The 24,561-nt window shown below is 38.8% G+C and overlaps 1 pseudogene; it reads left to right on the plus strand.

Annotated features, from left to right (window-relative positions):
* LOC107989204 (metabotropic glutamate receptor 4 pseudogene) overlaps positions 1–12,437 on the plus strand; it is a 40,559-nt pseudogene extending 28,122 nt beyond the window's left edge.
* The last annotated feature ends 12,124 nt before the right edge of the window (positions 12,438–24,561 follow it).

A 24,561-nucleotide genomic window follows, 5' to 3' on the forward strand; every position in this document is an offset into this window, starting at 1 on the left:
GGGGGGCACAGGCCTCTCGATGTGTTGGGATTCTGCGGAGTAGACTCTGCAGATGTCTATATTAAAATTAATGGTCAGAGACTTTGCAAAAAACATACTGAGTTCAGTGATTTTTTTTGTTATGGTGAATAAAAGATATCCCTGTGAAAGTCAGAGCTACCTTGACTTTTTTTTTTTTTTTTTTGCTTTTATCTTTGATCTAAAAAAGTGTGCAGAAAGAATTTTTGGGGGGTTGTTTTTTTTTAATTACCGAGAAAGTTTTAGATGAAGGCATCTGCATTTTTACACAATTAGGTCATAAAAAACTTTGCTACAGTTGAAATATTTTGTGGTGTACAAAAAAGGAGGTGTTCTGGTTCTGAAGTAACTCCCCTGAGGTCTCGGGTCTGTACACATGTATGTATGTGTGTATTTGTGTGCGTGTGTGCAATAGTGGTTAGAGATGAGAGAAGCAGCAGCTCTAAACTTAGAAAACGTGCGTTTTCCTGCTTCCTCAGTAATGTTTTAATAAGAGAGCTTACAGAATTCAGACTCAATCACTTGAAACTCAACCCCAAACCACAGCTCTCACTCAGTCCATTGATGTTGGAGCCACTGTACATTGTATTTTCTCCTTATCTGCGAACATCTGACAAACACTAGACTGCCTTTGTACTCTGAAACTTCCTTTTGCAGATATGCCCTACTTTTCCTTATGCTGCGGCTCAGAGTGATTCCTATAGAAGTAGGTCTCGCAGTGGCTGCAGGTTTGATAAGACAGAAATTCCTTAATCCTGACAGGCAGGTCTAGCCCAACAGATACAGTTAATCAATCAATCTGTCTGAGAAGTAGCAGCTGGTCATATTGACTTTGCCCTCCCTCTCCTTCCCCCTCGTCTCCCCTTTTACACGGTCTAAGAGAGACCACAGTGTGATGGCTTTTGATGTGCTTTTTTTCCCCATCTTTGCTGTTCTGCATATATCAAGCTATTTTAGTTGCATCATAAAAAGACAGAACAGAGTTAATGTAATAAAAAAGAAGAAGATGAAGTAGGCTAGGCGCCATTACTGAGCGGCGCTTAGTGACAACAGGAGGCTGAAGATGGTTCACCTCATGCCATGTTTTTGCTGGACCATTAACTCTCCTCGCAGTTTGACTAAGAGCCGCTGTTGCCAGAGGCTTGGTGAGACCAGGAGCATGTTTCAACAAGTAGATTCAACATTCAAGCCTCCTGTCTTGTCTCTCAGAGACATAACACGTGTAAAAACTGACAAAACCTTCGCAAGGTAAATATGACTTTGTCTCTTAAAGGACAGAGGACATGGGGCGACCAAGCAATGAGAGAGGAGAGGGAATCATAAACAGAGGGAGAGATAAACAGGAGAACGTGTGGGTGTGTTGTGTTCCATCATTATATCAAAATGACTGCCAGTGAATTAGTGAAGCACTGAAAGGGAAGTCAACGATTCTTACAATATACTCCCTGATGTTTCTCCTCCCGGCATCTTCATCCTGTTTGAGCCACAGGAGATTTCTCCCTCCATTCGTCCAGGGCAGGAGAATTAGGATTTGTTCTCACATTTCACATTTCAGTCCATTTATCTCCCACTAGCTGCAGCCCAGTGATCCTAGCCCTCCATTATCCTGCACAAAAAAGCGTCCAATAGGAGAGTAAACAAAAAAATTTAGGGGTGGCCTATTCCTTGCTCACAGTCTGTTCTCTGCCTTATCCTCCAAATGACTGGATAGAGTCATCAAAGCTACAGGTTACGTTAACCGTGTTGGAACAGCACACCTCTGGCCCTGTGTTAAAAAGCCGTGTTTGCATGTCCTAAAATTCTTCTGTAGCTGGTGCAGAAATGGAACAACTCTCTGGTGTGGCTGTCACACGGCTGATATTTAAAGAGATAAATTGCACCCAAGTTTTCTCAGGGTTTTTTTCAGCGCAGGGAAGTCAAACCACCGCAGTCAGCCTTTGCATAAAATCTTGTCTTTGCAAGATTTACCACATATCTGAGGGTTCTAAATAAATCACAGCTGTCAAGTGCATGTTGTTGATTTTGTAATCAGCGAGCCCAGGAGTAAAAACATTCCAGCACCTTGCTCCCATCTCTGTCTAACGGTGAAGGAAACCATATTACAGTACATGCTGAGGAAAACAGAGGAGAATTATTTCATTTAGTGTAAAATTAGGTTTTCCATCAGACTTTACTTCCACTGAGCCATTCATCATGCTTACAGACTACATATTAAGGACTGACATCCTGTCTCAGACTCATTTTTGATTCCATCTGGAAATGTGTTTCCATGTGTAGCACCGCTGCTGCCCAGTGGAGTTTGTCTCCAAAAGCTATTACTCTATAGTTATCCAAATATTTCTGTGGATTTCTTTTGCATTGAAAGTTTTTTCCTACAGTTTTGTCATTTGAAAATGACAGAATGTGTATGGTGTAAGTGGAGGGCCGGTGGAACTGTTGAACATACAGTACCTGTCATTCTGCATTCATTTAAAACATTAATCATACGGCTAACATATCTATGTTGACAGCCTAGTCTAACAGTTACTTACCTTTATATATTATATAAAATCACAATTGTTGCACTGGAATTAATGTACCACACACAAAATGGACAATGTGGAGAAATCATATTGATATACTTTTATATCATCAGCATATATCATGACATTTTTGTTGACAGCAGGGTATTAACAGCCGGTGTAAACAGATGACCAATGGATGATTTGCTTCTCTGGATGCATTTTTAGGATTATTATACCTTAATAAAAGTTTTTATCGGCGGGTTATCCCTGAACCTCAGTGATGTTTGGGGATTTCTTCTTTACTCACGGTGATAAACCAGCGATGTAGTTGTTGTGATGTTTGGTGCCACAGATTTTTGCTGCTGTTTTACGATGCATTGGAGCATGTCTGCTGTCCTGAGCAGAGATGTTGCCGAGGCTCGTAGTGATGCAGCCTGTCGGGACATTACACTCTAAGGTGCAGCAGTAAAAAATAAGTTTACATTTGTTTTGGTGCCAATCCAAAAATATCGGGAGACGGGTTAGGAAGTGGGATTGATGCTGTGCCCTCTTGAAGATGCTCCTGTGTCCACTTGAAGAAATGATTCAAGGCAGTTTAAACAAACAACAGCAGGACTGTAAATAGACACAGCCAACCACAGCCCTCGGTGAAAGAGTTCTGTTGTTTTTAAGAGTAGCTGTGTGTGTTTGTAAATCTAGGAAGCTTGAAGTTGATGCCAACGAAAACTGTTTTCACAGTCACACCGCTGCTATTGAATGGTTCACCTTTCAGTCAAACCTATTGTCCACTTATACTCACAATCCTGCCCTTTCTTTTTACATGGGTAACAAAAATTGGCTACAGATGCACAGCAGAGATCCCCTGTATAGACTGTATAAAAACTGTGCCAAATCTTTGGATTGTGGAATACTATTATGGCACCCCTGAAGGAGAGACAAGCTAAAAAATTATTCTGTACAGCAGGGGTCTGCAACCTGTGGCTCCTGAGCCACTTCGGGCTCTTTAGACTCTTTGCAATGGCTTCCTGTAGCAGGCTAAATCTAGGCCAACTCTGTTAACAGATGCATCACACCAGTAGATAGCAGATGGGAAATTCTAATTTTTAATTTTTTTATTCTCAAAATTATGTTTTAACCGATTGACAAGTCCTAGTAACTTGCTTTTCAACTTGCTTGCAAACAGCAAAACGTTATCATGTAACTGTCCTGTGAAATTTTTAGGTGGACCAGCAATGTTGACCTCAGGTCACTGAATGTGTCCCTTTCAACATTAAAGGACTTACCAAGCCTATACAGAACATCATTTTCCAATGTTAGCCTGCACTGAAATAGCCTGACGATTTCTTACATTAGGTCTATGTAAATTACTTCAATCTACTGTCAGTCAAAACTTGATCTTGTTAATATTCTTTTTTGGTCAACTTTCCACTTTTCCCTTAGGAGTCCAGTCATCTCTATTCCTCATTCCCCAGGCTGAATCTTATTATTATCGCCATCATCATCCGTGGTCTTATTCCCAACTCCATCACACCACATGATGAAGTGTCCTCCAGCCAGAGGAGTTCCCCCAAAAATGGGATTCTAACAGTGATGTAGATAAATTGAAAGTCGTATGGAAATTCATTTTGATCATCATATTAAAATTCAACTCATTTATATAGGCTGAACCGTTGAATGAAGCACCTACGATATAGGAAACAAAATCGCACTGAACTGATTTAAAACCTCAGTTAGTTTAATTCGTAATCTCTTATTACTTAATCGTAGTTATATTGAAAAAGAAAAACTCTTTTCCCGATAACGTGCACTTCAGTCAGCTGTGTTACAAGTGTCCTTTCATCGACAACCATTGTTGCTCATTACAGTGAGTATTGTAAAACAGAATGAAAAGCCGATCAGGAGCTGCGTGGTCCTTGCTGAGCAGCTGCTGCTAAAAAAAAAAAAAAACGGTGAAACATAAATGGAGTCGAAATCTCACAAAGGCAGCACAGATCTAAGTGAGTGAAGTATTTTTCTCCCTTTTTTCTGGATAAGAAACATGAGCTGATAACAAGGTTGCCCTTTGTCTTGGATTCACGTCATGGCAACGAGCACAGAGAAAAAAAAACTGCTGGAAGTTTTCTGCACTGATTCACGGAGGCGTTCAAATGCCTAAAGTTCTGTCATTTGAAAATGATGCAACGACTGCTTAATGATGAACTGCTTTTTCCCATTGTCTTTATCTTTGTGCATGTTATAGTCATACTGATTAAATTATCTTAAAGTTGATTAGCCACATGATAAAGATCTAGGTAAGAACTGTTAAGGCCTGAAAAACAGTTTGGTTCTGGTCAGTGAGCGGACGTTTGCTGTAATAAAAATTACAAAAGTAAAAAGGACAAATGATTGGATGTCAGGAGAACTGTTGCTTTATTGAGAAGATTGTAGACGTGGTGAAAGAGTAAAAGTATGAGTGGTGTACAACGGGAATTTGGACAGATGTGGGGGTGTGTAGTACATGGGTTCAAGTAGGGCAAGGGTAACATCAAGTCTTTGTTTCCAGCTCTGTCTCGTTTGTGATGTTGATGGACAGGTTGACAGGAGGCTCCACGGACCATGATGTTGACACTTGTAATGTATGGTGAGAGCAGCACAGAAGGGGGTGCTAAAGCATGGATGGTGAAGGCCTTGAACGCTGTCTGTTTGGTCTACTGTGGGCTGGCTTCACTGTTCTGTACCAGGACTGTGGTAGCTAACTTTAGCCATACGGTGGAGTGCATTGACATCATTGCAAACAACTTTTTGAATTTTGTTTTCTTGTGGCTGGCAAACATTGCTGCCACCTACAGGGCTGGAACATGTATGTCAATGTTACCAGTCAGCCAGGTATTACGAGAAAGAGAAAAATCCAATTAAATGGATTTTAATTTGTTTAACACATTATTATGTCTGTTATAATTGATTCTCAAATTAAATGTCAGGACACGCATGACAGAATGTCTGTGTGTGTGTGTGTGTGTGTGTTTGAAGTCAGTGACTAGATGAACATTTCAAAAGTTAATCAATTCATGGGCGACACATTTGGCTGATATTATATTACATTATGTTTTACATAGTCACATTACACTAATACATAAACAGGGTTCTACTGCGGATCATTAAGTTAATTTTAACACTATTTACTAATGCAGTATAAGAGCAGTACTGCATCATTAATTTACCTTTTTTTTAACTGATTTTCTGGTTCCACCTGAGACATTATTACTGTACATCTTCACCGTCCCCCAAAACCTTGTTTGCAGCTTAATCCTGATGCTCCATTCATTTTCCTCAGAGCAGCCTTCCTTCAGCTGATTATTGATCTGCTGTACATGCTGGACTGTCAGTCAAAGGTCCACTAAGCTCTCTAAAAGTCCTCCAGAGAGGCCGACTGGCCTCACCATCATGGAATAAAACTGCACCAAAATTACAATAAATAAATAAATAAACAAACAATAAAATCAGTAAAATATGTCACAGAGTACATCATTGAACAATCCCCAAAATACATGATGAATGCTAACTCCGTGGTCTTGCTAAAATCTGAGGCTAGCGTATTAATATTTATGGAAGGAGCAAATCAATTTGTGTTTATTATGCAACACAACTATCCATTTTAATGTGTTGAACAGCTGCTCAGGATTCAGAGGATTAGGGAAGGAATATTTTCCCTGAAACTTGAAATGTTCTGAAGAAATCCATTCGCTATACACACTGTAAAGTGCAAGGCTTCAGTTTTTGTATTTACATGAGCCCATAACAGTTACAGTTTTTAAAAAAACAATCATAATATTTTATACCACTGACAGTCAGTCAAATAGTTCTATCTGTCTATTACATCCAGCCGTATTACCAAAAAAAGCACTATTTCTATAGTTTACTGCAGAAAGGAAAGCATTCGCTGACACTAACTCCTCCTCACTTGATCTGTTTTTTTTTTTTGTTTTTTTTTCATCATGAACTATTCGATTTTTTTCCCTTTGCTTGAAATTCTGATGTCCTTGCACTTGGTCTTTTGTCCACATACTGGAAATACCTAGAACAGTAGAACAGAGGTACAGCAAATCTGTTCCAAAATGGAAAAAGTAAAATGTAATAAATTAATTCTGAAAAGCACACAATGTTTGAATAATGACCAAAACCATTGGTTGATTACTATGTGTATTATCTACATGACAAACACGACTTTAGGAACAACTACATTTTCCTTTGAATTGAACATTGACATTGTCTGTAAACCTTGAATTAAATCAGATAGAGACAAGGTCATTTTAATATAATCTTTTCATCAGATTTAATTTTCCACCACAGAAATGTCAAATTACGAGGAAAAGGAAAAGAAAAAAAAAGAAAATCCTGAGCATTTTCAAGTTTTTGTTGCAGGGAGAAGAGAGGTGTTGCTGTTGCTTCGCTGACGTGTTACCACACACCAAATGTACTTGCCCGAAGGCTGTTGTATGGCCTTTTGAAATAGATGCATAGTCTCTGCCCAAATATGCTGTGGCACCTGAGGAAAGGTTGTTCTCCTCATGGAATCTCTTGTTATTCCTGCAGCTGTCTCTGACATTTCCTGTTAAAAAATCTATTTTGCAGGAAGTGTGGTATCATGGCCCAGTTCATGATACACACACACATTTTATCTACTCGTTTGCAGCCCTGGTAACTAGCATCCTCTTTGTGAGCATCGTGCTAATTGTGGACCTTCAAAAGCGAACGGAGGACCTTTTATTTCTCGTTCAGTCTTTTTTTAACATCACATCACATGAGGCGCAGCACTGGAACCAGGCTGTATTCGTTTTTCTGCACACAGTGATGACATGAAAGCTGATTTTACAGCATATGCTAATGCTGCCATTTTAATTCACTTGCCATATCCATGTATGTCACGCTGAATCAAACCCTAAAAGGTGGTCCACTCCAGACCACAAGTGTTTGATTTAAATAGCATTTACAGATGTGAAAAGAAGCATGTAATTAAATTCTATATTTAATGCAGAGGTGCAGACGGCCCACCCCGAATGGACTCAGATCCGAAAGATAATTCAATGAATTATGAACGTTACGGTCGGAGCGAAATCATTTTAAGATTTTAATCTGCAGCAGGAGAAAGCACACTGATTAACATGATAATGTTGGGTGTAATCCTGTGAGGTCTGAGAATTTCTTGGTATGCTCCAGACTGAACCAGGCACCAAAATCCCCACAGTCCTCCCCAGTAGCTCTTCATTTCACAAACATGAAGTTTGATAACATCCATGATATCTTTTATTTATTCCTGTGCTTGTTTTTACCCCCAGCCTTTTCTCATAAAAAATGTTTTTTTAAGCAACCAAATCACATTCTCAATTATGGCATTTTTTTGTGTGAAAAACTTGTTTTACTTTAACATATTTACATATAAATTTAATAGAGCTTTACAGCTGGAGGCACGTTCAGTTGAAGTGTAGAAATAAAGACAGTGATAAGATTTAATACAGTGTTTGAGTCTGCGGTCGGATTAGTGAGGAACCTGTTGTTAGTCAAGGAGGAACCTGATCTGTGGGTATCAGTCCAGCACCTTCACCTGCATTTAACCAGAAAAAAAGTTCAATATATGTAATTAAAAGCAGGGCAGTCAAACACTTGTCAAACACACAAAATGATTAATAATAGGGTGAATTTGGATTAATAATCAATTCATATTTAATCAGATTACTCGTAATCATAATCATCTCAATCATGATTAATTGAGTTAACATGAGATAACAATTCAGATTATTTCTTCTTTCGGATTACAGCAGGAAGACATTGATGGTATTTTAAGATCCAGGTGCTTCAGTGAAAGGTGAACTTTTTTTCTGCACTGTATACGAAACATGTGTAATAACTGTATATAAGAGCAAAAATAAGTGTATAGACAATGGAAGTGTTGGACATACAGAGTATACGTATATATATGTGTCAAGATGTGTTTACATCAAATGGAATTAATTTCAGAAATGAATTCATGCATATAGGCATTCATTTTGACGGCCCTAATTAAAACATGTCATTGTTCTGAGTCAGATGTAGAACCACAGCATGCCGACGACGTCTCTCACTGGCTTTGCCTCCATTTCTGCTCAGAACTCAGATCTGCTGCAGCACATATGAGTTCTATGAGCAGGGTCTGCAGTTGTTCAATGGGTTCTAAGGTCAGTAAAATGGCTTTCCAGTTGTCATCTGCTCAGCAGCACTTAAAGTAAACCTGCAGTCAGTCCACTCTGAAAAATTACTCCTCTCAGTAGAAGATAGTTATAGGTGAATTCAGAGGACCTTGTCACGTCCAATATGCTCTCATTTAATCTCAGCAGTTGTGGATTCAGACCTTTAACCCACTCTTGAGGGAAAATAAAAACCCACCCACATTCTCAACCTCCTTCCCATTGACCACGTGCAGGTAGATCGTTCCATGACAGACTATCACAGTTTGACAAATACATGGCTGTAGAAGTAGATGTATCAGATAGTTTTTACTGGCATATTTTGTGTATTTTTTCTGGCAGGCCTGTGTTTTTGTGTGTGTGTTTCTGTAGAAAATAATGTCAGTGTGTGTAGATGTGCATGACAGTCGGCAGATAAAAGATCCAAAATCCAGTCATAAATCTGCACTGTGTGTGTGTGTGTGTCAAGCTTGTTTACAACACTAGAGACTATGCATGTTATGACCTTCACCGTGGTGAGACGATAAAATACTAAAACAGAATTCACGGGAACAACTGGGTACGAGGTTCGGGATATCAGTGAATCAGACTGCGGAGTGTGTAAAATATTTCAGTCAGGTTTGAAAGTGCTTAGTGTTGTCTGCTGTCAAGAGTCACTTTGCCTAAAGCAGTAAAAAAATAAAAAAATAAAAACAGCTGTAAAACCTCTTCAAACTGTTACCAATCATTTCATCCGGTCCGCAGGAGGATCAGTGAAGGCCGGATTGATTAAAGCTGTGGTTCCCAAAAGGGGAAGTGGGTCCTTTCAAAGGGCAGGAAGCTGTTGCAAGTAGGCACAGCTTAATGTTTGTGAGGAAACTGCACTAATTTATTTCCTCTGTTCAATAGGAATAGTTTTGTAGGAAATCAGTTGAGATTTGACAGTTGGACAATAGTCCTACCCACAAAAACAGAGGCATCGCCGAAAGATTTGGAAACCACTGGATTAGTGAGAGAAACCGGCTCAGGGTTAATCAATTTAATTGTAACTTTTAGATGAAAACTTTCCCTTTTTTCATTTTTACTCTACATTGTACTTTAATTTCTGGCCGAAAATGTCCCAAACTGATGAAGGGATGAAACAGAGACTCCCCTTCTCATACAGTATGAAGTACTGCTTTATATCAAACTGGATCTTCTGCCATGTATAGTAGTACATTGTAGAAGTAATACTATCATAAACACAAGCCAGTTCAGGTTATTGTTATTAGGTTTTTATAAAATTCAGTCTTCATAGAAAACAATGTAAAACAACCGTCCCTGAAAGTCCAACGTCCAACCAATAAAACATTAATCGTCATACTTCTTCTGTTTTCGCGCAGTACCAGAGTCATCCTCATGGTTGTCCTGTAACTGTCTTTTTGTCCCCTTCTTGCATGTGTCCCCTGAAATGCTCCAGTGCCTCCTGGAGGAGGTGGGGTCTTACACTTGAAAACTGGTTTAAAATCATGAGATCACTGAATCCATTGGAATTTAAAACAACACGTTTAAAGAAAAACAAAGAAATGAGTTTAGAGACACAGAAGACTCTTCATTTCACTTAATGCTGTATGCTAAAAGGAAAAAAAGGTGGCCTTGAAATGCTAACACCATTACTCTTCTCTTTTTCATCTTCCAGGAATTTTCTCAGAAAGCCTGCGGGTCGACGCAGGCCTGAGGGCTCTGACATACACCAAATCCCTGCCCAGGGGAGTAGGGGAGATTAAAAACTTCTGATTGAGGTGGAGAGAAAGAGATGCAGTGAGGGGCGAGAGGAGGACAGAGAGGAGGACAGAGAGGAGAAGCTTATTGCTCACCTTTGTTCTTCTCCGATGCCTCAAGTGGAGGATCTCCATAGAAAATCTGTGAATAACTGCAGTCACAGGAGCAGCTGCCCACCACTTTGGTCAGATGATGGATTGATTGAGTGCAAGAGGAGAAGTGGAAAGGATTACAACTAGTGAAGGCACCAGACTCATTTTTTTTATTAAATGAATACCGGGGAGACAGGAGGGACATGAAAGGAAGGCTTTTCTGCGCACACTCCTTCTAGAAGTTTTGGAATTAACCGTCTGACTCAAATAATATCTGGATATTATTGTTTTCTCAGTTTGGTCATATGGTGTGGGTCTGTGTCCTGTCTGCAGTCATGTTTCAACCTCTGGTGCGCAGACCAGATCATACCAGGTGTCACCGAAGTATGCTGTTTCTGCCACTGCTGCTACTCTACAGCTCACTCTACACATCTCAGGCTGCCAAACCCAAAGGGCCTGGACACACGCATTTAAATTCCATCCGCATAGACGGGGATATCTCTTTAGGTGGCTTATTCCCAGTACATGCTCGAGGCCACGACGGCAAGCCGTGCGGGGAGCTGAAGAAGGAGAAGGGCATACACAGACTGGAGGCCATGCTCTTTGCCCTTGACCGCATCAATAATGACAATAATCTGCTCCCCAACATCACACTCGGAGCTCGTATCCTGGACACCTGTTCCCGGGACACTCACGCCTTGGAGCAGTCGCTCACCTTCGTGCAGGCGCTGATTGAGAAGGACGGAACTGATGTGAAGTGTGTGGGCGGGGGAGCACCAATCATCAGCAAACCAGAGCGAGTGGTTGGTGTCATTGGAGCCTCCTCCAGCTCTGTCTCCATCATGGTGGCCAACATACTGCGCCTGTTCAAGGTAAGACGTTCTTCAGATATCTCCCCTTCAGTTGTGGAGCTGCCGGAATGCATGAACATACATGAAAAAATTAAAACTGCAGATTATTCATATATTTGTATTGATGATTCATATATTTAAAACTAATTTTTATATTATATTTTGAATTATTTTTATTTTAAAATTAAATAAAATAAATTTAATAAAAAGTAAAATAATTAATTTTAAATTAAAATTTAATAATATTAAAAAAGATGATTCATGTATTTAAAAATATGAGTAACTACAATTTTTTGGTTTAATCATGATGACTTGAGGTAAATTAACATACCTACACATTTTAGTCTTTGCTGGAACAGAAAGACAAATAGCAGCAGGTATATGTATGTGTTTCACTGTTTTTATGTAATCCATGTAGTACACGTCAGTCAGTTTGTCAGTCGTTGACTTACTTCCTTCATGCTGCGAGTCTCAATGGTATTTTAAGCTCCACGTGCTTCAGTGAAAGAAAACATTTTTTCCCCACACATACGTATACATTTTTTTAAAAAAATCTGCATTATTTCAGACTCTAACTATAAGAAAGAGAGATAAAAATCCCTTAGAAAATTCCACTTTTCTGACTGTCCCCCTGGGGGTTGGTTGCTCAGCATTAGCTGCTATTTGCTGTCACGGTGCAGATGTGATGAGTGAAATTTCACCTGAGGTATTTTTTACTTCATAGATTTTCTCCAAAGCCTTGCTCTTTTATGCATTTTATTCATATACACTGGATGATTTATCGAACACGCTCTTTTTTTCTTCGTTTTGTCCATTACTCCGTGGTCGCGACATTACTGTCTTTTCCATTACATCAAAATGCTGATGATGATCAATCGAAAGTTCTTGCTGTTGCGCATTATACCAACTGGTCCTTCTATTGTACGTTTAATAATCATAAGTATTATTTTTATCTAATAAGACATAACACTGGACTTGTATTCTCTATTTTTCTCTAAGTAATCCTGTCTCCTAAAGTCTAATTCACCTTGATCCCACATTAGAATTCACATCAAAACCTCTGCGTGTTCCCTTTTTCTGTCACGTCTAAATATTGAGATGCCAGACTGTTGCTGCCTCATAAAACCATCCCTACAGCCGCTTCCTCGTCCTTCCTCAGCGGGCCATGAGTTTAGTGTCATCAAATTTGGTTTAAACCTTATTGATTGCCGACTGGATTATAATGAAGCTTCTTCTTAAAAAAAAAAGAAAAGAAAAAAAGAGATATTTGAAACTTGAGAAGTGCCACTGAAGATTTGAACCTCATCTTGACAAAACATCTCAGAGAATAACTAGATTAAATGAATGACCTGTTCGCTGCCTTTTAACAACAGAAGTCTGTGATTTAAAAAGAACAAACAATAAAAAAGAACAAAATAAACAAAACTAAAGTGAACCAAACTAAAATACATCAATACATAATGACTTGACTTCTCCTGATAAGAAGATGTATTACAGTTTTTTATATATATATATATATATATATATACATACATATATATATGTATATGTACACAAAATAAACAGAAATCTTTCATGGATGAATTACAAGAGAGTACAAAACATTCCTAAGATTTAAATTCCAAAGTTTTTCTTTTATGTGTTAACTGATATGCAGTATTCCTAGAGTAAGATAGTAAGGTATACACAGTAAGATATACGCTAGCATGTAATAATCAGTCTTGATTCCACTGCCTGACAAACTAAGTCAGATTACAGCTGCCTGTGAAGGTCTCCAGTTCTACTCTAAGTGACGGCAGGTTGATTGAGACAATATATTTTTTTATCTTCTAACATATGTATGGTCCATGTATGTGTCTTTTTTCAGCTTATTTATGCGTCTTCTCACTGGAAAATACACCATTGATAAATAGCTGAAAGCTCTGCAAAGCCTCTATAGCCCCCCGACACCATCTTTTTTTTTCTCCCACACATAAAATATGCACACGTATGCACTGGTACAACTAAGAGTCTGTGTGGGACACTATAATGAGCATCTCCTGCCGCGTGTTCTTGATCCCACTCTCACGTGCCAGCTCCAAGTCGTCCCTCCTCCGTAGCCCGCTGCTGCCGCATCTTCATTAGATCCTGTGAGCGGCGTTGTTGCATATTTAATTTATATTCCTGTGATCAGGTTTTTACTCTCTCCTCCATGTTTGAACAGTTTTACCTCATCCTAGCCTTTTTACCATTCAAGCAGCCGGGGGTGAGGAAAGCCCCTCTGCTGAGACGCCAGATTAGACAGATTTGACCACAGTTAATATCACTTTTCATTGTGAGCGGAAAATCAAACCCTTTCCGACAGTGTCAACAATCAATTAACATCCAGTTTAATTGAAAAAAAAAGTAATTACAACGATCAAAAAAAGAAAGTTAAAGCTTGTGATGTGATGTGAGGCAGGCTGGTCGCTTCTATGGATTAAACAGTAACTGTTAATGCAGAGTGGTGTGCACTCACTTAGGTGGAGATCTGAGTTACAGCTGCTGAGGGGATTCACTGGTCATTCACATGTGAGCCTGTTCTCCTGGTCCCAGACCTGCCCATGGACGAGGAGGTTTTAAACCACCCCCTAGCTGTCTCACCACATTGCCCTGCACTGGGGAGACATTTGCATGCATGATGTAGTATTTGGGGAAGGAAGAAAACACAGTTCTGCTTGTTCTGCAGCCAGACACAAATGTTTGCTTTAAGAGGAGGCAACGCAAGAACACGGGCACCTGCTCTGCATGCTGACGAAGAAGGGCAGGCTCTGGAGTAGTTAGACGACAGAATCATTGAATTGTTTGTTTAACTGCAACCTGCGCTCACATCTGCGCCCTATAAACACAACATCAACATAAACATTCCCAAAGAAGTGAGCAATCAAGCATATTTACACACAAACCACTTTAAACCCAGCAGCAGCTGGAGTCTCCCCGCTGCAGTTATCAGGTTGACAGAGATGTGTCTCCTCAGCACTCAGCTGCTTACAGACGTGCAGCCTGATGAATATTTTACACCAGGCCTGAGTTAAAGCAGCCCACGGCCCAGGAACAGTTGAGTGCAGCTCCCTGTGATGTGGGAACTGACAAACAGCTGGGAAAAGGAAGACACGTCATGGTCCAGGATCTGCTGTGTCAGTTGTCAGTTGGTTAAATTCTGCACATGCATCAAGGCGACAGACATCACACTAAGCACAGGTCTAACAAATTTTCTCCCATCCGCACTGTCCTGCTCCGTTTCCTCTCCATGTCGGGTCGCTGTTCTGACAGGGGGAGTGGAGTGTCTCAGCTGCAGGAAATAGTTACTACTTCTAGTCCAGTGTAGAGGGACAGAGTTGAATCTGGCTTCTTTAGCAGATGTCCGTGAGCAAGTGCAGGGCCATTGTCCAGTAAAAAAAGTCAGAGCATCTGAACTGTGTTTGTTGATAATTAATAAAGAAATGAATAAATAAATGAATAAATAAATGTATTTATTCACTAAATCAACCAAAATTCACAGTACACAATAAATTAAAATATTTTTTTAAAATACTTCCAATACAACACAGTCAAATTTCAATTAATTTAAATTCAATTCAGTTCAGTTATGTGAGGGAGGACCTTTGCAGGATCAACATACCTTAGCCAAAGCTCTGGGGAAACTAAACTAAACTAAACTAACTAATAAGGCCTTGTTTTCAATGTCATGTACTGCAAAATTTCAAACTAATTTCAAATTACAACGGGTGAAATCCTTACATAATTTTAACCATGTTTGTAGAAGTCTATGGCCCTGTGAAATAGAGGAGTTCGCCTGTTAGTATCCTGAGCGGGCATATGCAATGAGCTGCGTTATTTTTCCTTCATTTTTATTTTTTTTGTTTCACATTTTGGGTGCTTAAAGTCCATATATTGTTAAAATGAGTGCATGCTGAGACAGGACTAAGACATTTGGAAAAGCAAGCTTTGCTCCTGCAGACATTTTGTCTGAAAAGCTAAAATCCAAAGATATACTGTTATTGCTGGTGTTTATGATTCACTTTTTGAAGTGAAGTTTCTGATATTTATGGCTAGAAAAACACCTTAAGATGAGGAGTGATTAGACAGCAGCCCTCAGAAGACATTTTGAGTTCTACATTTTCTCTAGAATGTACAAATTCATGTATATCAAAATACTACAGTAATCTAGTTAATGAATAGACTATTATAGAAATACATTGTAGTCTGGATTTATTCTTTTTGTGGTTTTAATTGAACGTTGTAATTAAACAGTGCACATTGCGTAAAACCTGTTAAAAACCCCATGTCTTTTTCTTCATACTAGGGTAGTGGGTGGGTAAAAAAAGAAGCAGGGACACACTTCATAAGGCTGTCATAAAATGACGGCTTGCAAGGTAGAAGATGTCACCTGTCAATCCCTGTCAAAATATATGCATATCGCCGTTCCAGCCATGCAGCGTGGTGGATGGCAGATATCATTAGCAGGAGACAGGCTGTTTCATGATTTCTTGAATGAGCGGGCTGATTCCTTGTGCAGCTGTTTGGTGGTCAAAGCTGCATTACTTTACTCCCCCCCCAGAGGTGCTCACCATCTGCTTTGCTTCAACCTCTTTTAACAAGTTAACGGTTATTTCCCCCCAGTTGATCTTCTGCTCCCGTAAACATTTTGGCTTCGTACCAGTCTGGTAAAAATCTCTTAATACTTTAATGGTGCAATCTGTGTATGGTCTCAAATTATGCACAAAAATTAGTTTTTCCCGCATTGTTTTACTGGTGACAGAATGGTGTGAATTAGGAATGTTCAACCTTTCAACCAAAACTATTTTAGAAAGGTTTGAAATAAAGACGAGAAGATTTCTGAAGAGTAAAGACACGAGGAGTGGGTGTAAAGATCTCTGGGTGCTTATAAATACTGAACAGTTACAGTATAGAGTACGTATGTATATAGCTATGCATATGTACTATATATGTATATATGTAATGGCTGTCAAACAATTAAATATTTTCATCTGATAATAAATCGCAGGTAGCTTTGGATTTATCACGATTAAAAACCTCAAATCAGAGAAAAGATTCACACAAGTAAGAAAAAAAATAAAATAATAAAAAAAATAAATTGGTAATCTTATACCAGCCGTCCTTCAGTATGTGGTGTCCCCCCACCCCCCTTTTTTTTCTATTGTTATGGCCGCTATATGATGACTAGTGAAACAAGAGAAAAATGTATAGGCTGTGAAATTTCATGCTTCATTTCATCCTGTCCTGATGGTTTTTTTATTGGCCAATAAACCTTCAAATGACACAGTAGAATGGTGGCTCTTTGTCAAAATTGATTTAGCAGCTCATTTGGGGGAATGACAACTAAATCAAGATGTACTACAAACGGCCTGTCAAGTCATCTCACTTCAAGAAAAAAAAAACCCCAAAACGAACACAGTGAGCCTGTGGAGATACAACTCTTCTCACAGAAACACTCGCTCTGTGCCAACATTCGCTTTAATCTTTGCTTTTAAATGCAAATCTTGCATCTTTAGCAAAGATTTTCATGCACCTTGAATGTGCAGGCTGTTCAAATTCACATCCACATACATTGTTGCTCTTATGTTGGCGTCATTTGGAGATTTTTCTACAGAACATCTTACAGTGGAGCTGTTCAATTATAAATGAAGTCATGTCAGATTTTCAAACAGCGAGTCTGTTGGGAAGGATTTCCGATTAACTTTCAGCAGATATCTGATATGCCCATATTTTCCAAACACTTTATTGCAATTTTGATATCAACCGATACCGATATAGGCCTGGTAATATTTATTTATTTATCTGTCGAAACCACTATATAACTATTAGATTAATTAAATGAGCTGCAATGCTGCCATCTAGTGACTTTCACTTTAATTTACAGCCATTCATCCCCAAAACTATTATAAGGGCACACATCATTTGGTGAAATCTAAGCATTGAGTTATCAGTTTTCATTATCGGAGGAAAAACCGATAAAGATTCTTACAGATATTACGTAATTATGCTAATATCAGACCAATCATGTAAGTAATATTTTCCAGTCCTCTGGAGTTAAACTGACTATTCTTACTGTTTACTGTTAATGGTATAGAAAACTGACATCTAGAAACACAAGCAGTGCATTGTGGACGGCCTGTTGCTATGTTACAGGGATTGTTGCATTTATGGTGGGTTCTGGTGTAAACATTTCTGATAACTCTCCAATTGTGTTCTTCAATTTCTCTCTGGGTTTCTTCAATGACCATGAACCACGTGTGGCCCACGGCCTTCTAGTTGGATAGGCCAGCTCTGCAGTCTTTTTATGGGACAAGATTGTGCCTTCATTGTTGAATCTGAGGGAAAAAAATCAGGCGAAATGAGAACATGTAATGGCGCATTGTTCCGTTGTTTTTTTTTACCTAAGCAGCGATCTTGACATGTCGACTGTCAGTCATTTTTTGAGAGCTGTGGATAAATCATCCCACTCAGTTCAGAGATGAGATTTCTTTTCCTATTTTCTCTATTTCACTTTGACGTGACCTCCTTCTCCTCTTGTCCCTTGAGAAGCACTGACTGTGCAGATACACAGAAAAAAAACATTGATATTTTAAATAATAGCACGGTTCCGTGTCTAAATTTGATCTGTTAGAAATAAATGTGTGAGGTCTGTCTGTCTTCGTTCCCTTTTTTATGTATTAATCAGTGTCATCATCACCTTCCTGTGTCTCTGATTAGTCTCACTCCTGTCACCTGGTGACCTGGGTATATATACATTGTACCCCTCTCCTTCACTCAGTCTTTGTCGGTTCATTATTCATTGTTCATGGTTTGGTATTCCTGCGCCGTGCCTGGCTTATGCTTATTCCAGGTTTCCTTGACTTCTTGTTTAGAGATTTTTTTTCTGAGAGTGTTTGTTCCTGATATTCTGTGAGTTGGTTGTATTCTTGTTTTGAACTTCGTAATATAACCCTGATCTCCTCCTCTCGAGGGCTGCGTCCTACCTACTTCCTGAGTCTAACTAAACGTAACAGAAGGATTTGGTTTGGTAACCAGTTGTTCCTTTAACCTCAGAGGTATTATTTTCAGCTGAATCTCTTTTCATTTCTTCCTGTTTTTGCCGTCTCTGTTCAAAAGTGCAAATCTCACGTCTTTATCAATATTCAGGAGTTTCCCCCAACATCCTGGACAACTTTTTAGCTTTTTTTTTATACCTATACAGACACATTTATAACATTCCAATTGAACAACGGACTCAGTATTGGTCAACAACAAACACTGTCTGGTTAGTGAATATTATTTTCTGCTGTGGTTAAAGTCTTTTCGCTCCATCCTCTGTGGAAAAATTAAAAAATAGAACTGACCTTTTCATGTAGCTCTTCTTTCTCCCCTGTAGGCGGTGATGACTGCCCTTGAAAGTTTCATATATTCAGTACACTAGCTGAAAAAAAAGATCATGTATCAAACACTATTTTACAAAAGAAAAAAAAGAAAAAAAGTTTTAAAAACTAGTGATATTAGAAATGTGTCTCACTCCAGATGGCCGTGGTTGGAGAATATTATTAGTGTCTGACAAATAAGTTCTCTGTCATGGCGTAGGAGCACAAAATGTCCTGGAAATGTTAAGGAAAATAATTTTGAGAAAAAATTGGGACCCATGTTTGGGAAAGTATTGTTCGCCTAAATCACCTCCACCAATGAGAGTTCTACTGTAGATATCAGCTGGTTAGATAGAACTGTTTATACAGGAACTGATTCAGGTTTATCACAGAACTGGGAGAAATAATCTCCCAAAAGCTTAATTAAATAATCAAAGCTTAATTTGTGAGCTAACCTTTTTTTCTTGATGTTTTTCCATAATTTTATTTGGATTATTGTTCAAGCGAACGACAAAAAAGCAATATGCAAGAAAATGTCACGTCATAGATTTGATGGCTGATTTGACATGATTAATCATGAAAAAGTACGATCACCATTCATTGACTTTTATTTAATTAAAAAGAAAAAAAATGTTTTATTGATCTCATTATTACCACAGAACACAATTGAATTCATCAATGATGGGAGACATTTGTGTCTTTGTTTATTAACAGAGACACAGTCATACCTTGCTGGTGCAGAAACCCCCCAACCTCTTCGAAACTCTCTCTCCCTTCAATGCTCCAGTGCTTGTGCAGTAGTTAAACCACAGAGACAACACTGAATCAGTGAAGACAAACAGATCCCACACATCCATTAATGACAACTCACTGACACAGACAAGCTCACTACAAAGGACTTAGGCTGGAGTGGGGAAGGGGGTAAAGTACACAAAACTGTGTAGTGTGTACTCTGAGATTACCATTAAAAAAAAAAACACGTGATGTTCACCGCGTACATGTGATTAATGCCAAACATCGTTTTATCCACAAATGTTGTCTCCTGCCAAATGTAGTGAAGTATTTCTGTTTCCTGTGTCGGTTACAGTACTTTGTAGGAGATAATGGGATAAAATCGGTTCCACGTTCATTTCAAGTACTGTGTGGGTGCAGGACACACGCACACTCTTTGCGTTCTCCTTGCGTTAACGCTGCCTTGTCATCTTTATTATTATCTCTTCTGTGTGAATAAGGGCTGATGGTGACTCATGTGTTTGAATAAGTTTTGACAAAAAGGCGACAAAAAAGCCAATTAACAACAATAACAACAGCTGGAAGACTAAACACCGCTGAGATTCACTGGGTCAAAAGATAACACGTCGTTTACGATATTATAAAATCAGAAGTCATTCTTGATTATATTCCCTGTGATCTTCCATCACATGGGTTCTCCGTTTCTTTCTTTCTTTTCCTTCTTTCTTTCTTTCTTTCTTTCTTTCTTTCTTTCTTTCTTTCTTTCTTTCTTTCTTTCTTTCTTTCTTTGCCTCCAATTTGCTCACATTAAGGGACCAGCGTTAGCCTCTGTTCTCAGAAGCACCTCTGTGCTCCACGAGTTGTTTCTCTATATAATTGTGTTGTTTTCTGCAGTAATTATATTTAGATTTAGTCGTGATCTCATCGTGTGACTTCTTGTCCAGGCGACCTAGACGTAACAAACATTACTTTATCTTCAAAAGATGGAAAAAAAACACACACACACACATTTCACATCTCCATCCAGACCTTCAGCCATCTGTCAGCTTTCTTCACATGCCAGACTCTCATGTGTTTGTCTGCCTGTGTGCGTGTGTGGGAGGCTGGCTTTAGGCACATATGTGCCTGTTTGTCTTACAGGCTGTTTGTTTACATATTTAAATTGTTTATATTTGCTCAGGCTCATTTAATAAAATGTTTTCTCTGACAGATTTTTGATAAAACATGACAACAAACAGTTGATTAGCCAACTGGAAAATCTCAAATAATATTTATTTACTGACAACGTTTTTCCTTTTAAAGTGACAGATTCATGACCACAGTGAGGGCAGGAAAAAAACTTCTACAAATTAACAAGAATTAAAAGCTTTTTAATATCGTTTTGTCCCATCCCTTATTAGTTAATCCATCGATTATGGTAGGATGCCATGATTCACCATTTTATCATCGTTTTCTATAATTAGAATAGAATAGAATATATGTGCAGTACTTACAGGGTTAATATAAGAAAACATTATGATGTTAGTAAGTAAATCAAGCAGAGACAGTTTTGCCATTATACTTTTGTCTGGTGATGATCTGTTATGCTTTAACTCTACATTTTTCTGCCCTCTACGGTGGCTCAGAAGCGCAAAACACATGGACATTTCAGAATAAATATATATAATTATATATATATATACATAAATAGGTGGATTCACTTCCCTTACGTCTTATGAATGTCCTTTCCTTTATCAGGAAAGGACATGCAGGACATGTGACTGCGTAACAAATCCCAGCTGTAAATGTCAGGTACTAGTTCCCGTCAGATATTTAACTTTCTCAGAGATTGAAATGGAATAAAGAAGAAAATAGATGTTTTTTTGCTTCCTCCTTCATTGAATCAACATACAATTCCCTGTAGCCTCCAGGTTGATGCCGATTCGTGAGTGTGGGGCGTTTCATTAAAACCTGTATCTTTCGACACACCTTTTTTTTTTAGATAAATTAGATAAAGATAAAATAACAGATCATAATTGATCTGAACTAAAGGGGAATCAGAGAGAGAGATTATTAAAAGTTTTAAGAAACCCAAAAAGGATGCTTAGATGTCATTAAAATCACAGAAGGCTTTTTTTGAATAAAATATGTTTGATCAGAAAGTTAAATCCTCACTGGCAGATGATCTCAGAGAATTGGAAGCCCAGGCTTCATTTCCTTTGAAAGATGGGGGAAAAGTCAACGCCCTCCCCAGGATCTTAAATATGTATCGTGAGGTTAAGGCCGTTGAGAGCTTTACAAAGGATTAGAAGAATTTCAAAGTGTGGGATACTTTGGCTCAGTTTAAGAAGACTGAAGGGAGGAAGAATCCAAAAGTAATATGGTCATTTTTTTAACCATAACTGAAGACTCAGTGCAGTATTGTATTATTCTAACATTTAAGTTATGGTGCCTTTCCTGCTGCTCCATCCATTGATTAATCCAGCCTAAATATAAACACAAACATTTTTTTTATATTCATTATACTGTCTTTATAACTCGACTAACTTTATAAGCTCGACCACGTGTTTGTTTTTCTTGTGTTCTGCTCTGACAAATGGTCCAGACTGGGTTTATTGATGATGATATCATAGGAGATAATATAAAGACTGTGATATCATACAGCAGGATTTAGAGGCTCAGCGTCCTGTGTATTCAACCTTATCATTGACACAAATGTATTGGTTATTACTGATTATGGCAATTGACGGGTGTCGGTCGGGGGAAAAGGACACGCTGAGCCACAAGACATAATCAGCTGTCGGCAGGAAACGCAAGTTCTGCTTATCAGGCGGCTTGGCTGCAGTGGCAGAGATCGATGGTCAAGATGCAATAACAGGAACCCGAACGAGAGAGAATATCACTCCAGTACTCATCACATATAGACCACTTCATGACCAGGCGCTATCATATGTTGTAGATCTAATAAAACCCTTTCAACCTAAACGATCACCTCTTTCACAAAATGCAGCGCTACCTACAGTTACCAAAACATAAAAGAGTAGAATGGGAGGCAGAGAGTTCTGCTACCAGACTCTCCACCTCTGGAACCAGCTGCCAGTGTGGGTTCCTCAGGTGATACCATCTCAATATTTAAAGATCAAAGTCAAACCTTTCTTTTTGAAAACATCCATAGGGCTATCTCAGGTAAAACTGAGTTGTCCCATAGTTAGTCACCATAAGCCTAGACTGCTGGGGAACTCCCATGGTGCACTAAGCACTTTCTCTCCGCCACTCTTTTAAGAAATGCATACATATTGTTACGACAGTGACCACGTCTCCGTTGGTTTCCTGCTTCTCCCTCCCTGTGGCTGTCTTCACCTCACTGGTTCCTGATGTACTCGTCATCATTCACATTTGTTGATTTCTACATTACGAGTTATCATACGTCTACTTCTGTAACTTCCCCCTATGCCGTTTCCCCAATTGTTTCCAATTCTCCCTTTGCCCATGGCCACACTGAGTCTGGATCTGCTGGAGATTTGGTTCTGTTAAAATGTAGTTTTTTCTCTCCACCATTGCTGTAATGCTTACAAAGTGTGTAACTGCTTTAGTCTGTATTATTAATTAAAATTTAATATAGACATTTATTGTATCCACCTCCATTTCACCCCCCCTTAAGTAGATTTTTAGGAGGATATCTTAACGGTGACATCCAAGTTAATAAAAACAAAACACATTCTGGACCACCTCGCTCCTGTAATCATAAAAACTCCAGTGTTTCTCTTATGTTTTTAAAATGGCTGTAAAATTATTACAAATTTTAATCTAAAATAATTGCAGGGTAGCTGTGGAGACCCCTGTGATCTATTTGACTGTGTAAATAAAAGGAAGTGTAAATAACAAACCATGTGTTGACTTAGAGCAATGGATTTATTAGATTTAGATATGAATTTTTCGAACAGTGTATGTTGTTCTGCCCAGGTGTTAAAACTGCGATAAAACGCCTGTATGCTAAAGGAATAATTAAATCTACTTTAATATTGTCAGCCCCATTTGAATTTTAGGCTTCTATTTTTTTAATTAATTATTATTACAAGTATAATTTGACAGAAATGTGTGGACAGATTGATGCTAACCGTTGTCAAATGCTGTTGTAGGAGTGCTGATGATCTCTGTGGGTTAGTTCTTTGCACAAATGCAAAGGGGTGTGTCTGCGTGTGTGTAAATGAGCATCAGAAATGTAATTACTCTGCGTTTGCGTAGGTTGTCCACAGAGTCTGGGCGTGGATTTGTGAAAAGGCCAGTGGAGCTACAGGGAGATACTGAGGAGTGTTTGTCAGTCTCCTATCATCTTATTCTCTGTGCAGCTTCAGACTGAATACAGTCTGCAGTGAGGTATGAAAAAGACCATTACACACAGGTCTAGTCCTCTCTCCGTGATGAACAGAGCAGGGACTGTTACCTCCCTCTCGCTGGGGCCGAGTGCTGTGTAGTTTATACAGAGCACAGTCGAGCTTCTCCAAGTTCTGAAGCTGCAGGTGAAAGCCTTGTGGCTTTGAGGCTTTGTACTGAAACAGTAAGACCAGTATGTTCCTGCTCTGGCAAAATACACAGAAACATGATGGTTAAAAGAAAACAGAAATATTCACTGTGACACATGTTTTTATGTGTGTGTTATTAACACATCAATGTCCCAGCCCTAGTTATGTTTAATGAAACCTACAGTAGAGAAGGTGGTGCAGGAAATATTTACATGTCTCTCATCTTTACATATATATATTTAAATATATAGATGTAAGTCTGAACCCACATACCGTCTTGTTGGTTCTTGTGTCACTCAACTACGCTAACACTAGATATAGATATAGATATAGATAAAGATATAGATATAGATATAAAACAGCCACCTCTATATAAGCCAGTGCTACTCCAAATGAAGGTAATTCTAAAATAGCTGAAAAAAAAATAGTATATTATTGTAACATCCTGCCTAAGTTTCACATCTATGGCTGCCTAAAACCAGCTATGTTCTTATGGAGGGAACTGCACCAGTGAAAGCCAATTAGGAGAATCCTGACTGTGGGAAT

Source organism: Cynoglossus semilaevis, chromosome 11, assembly GCF_000523025.1.
Source record: "Cynoglossus semilaevis isolate Cse_v1.0 chromosome 11, Cse_v1.0, whole genome shotgun sequence".
Taxonomy (NCBI): Eukaryota; Metazoa; Chordata; class Actinopteri; order Pleuronectiformes; family Cynoglossidae; genus Cynoglossus; species Cynoglossus semilaevis.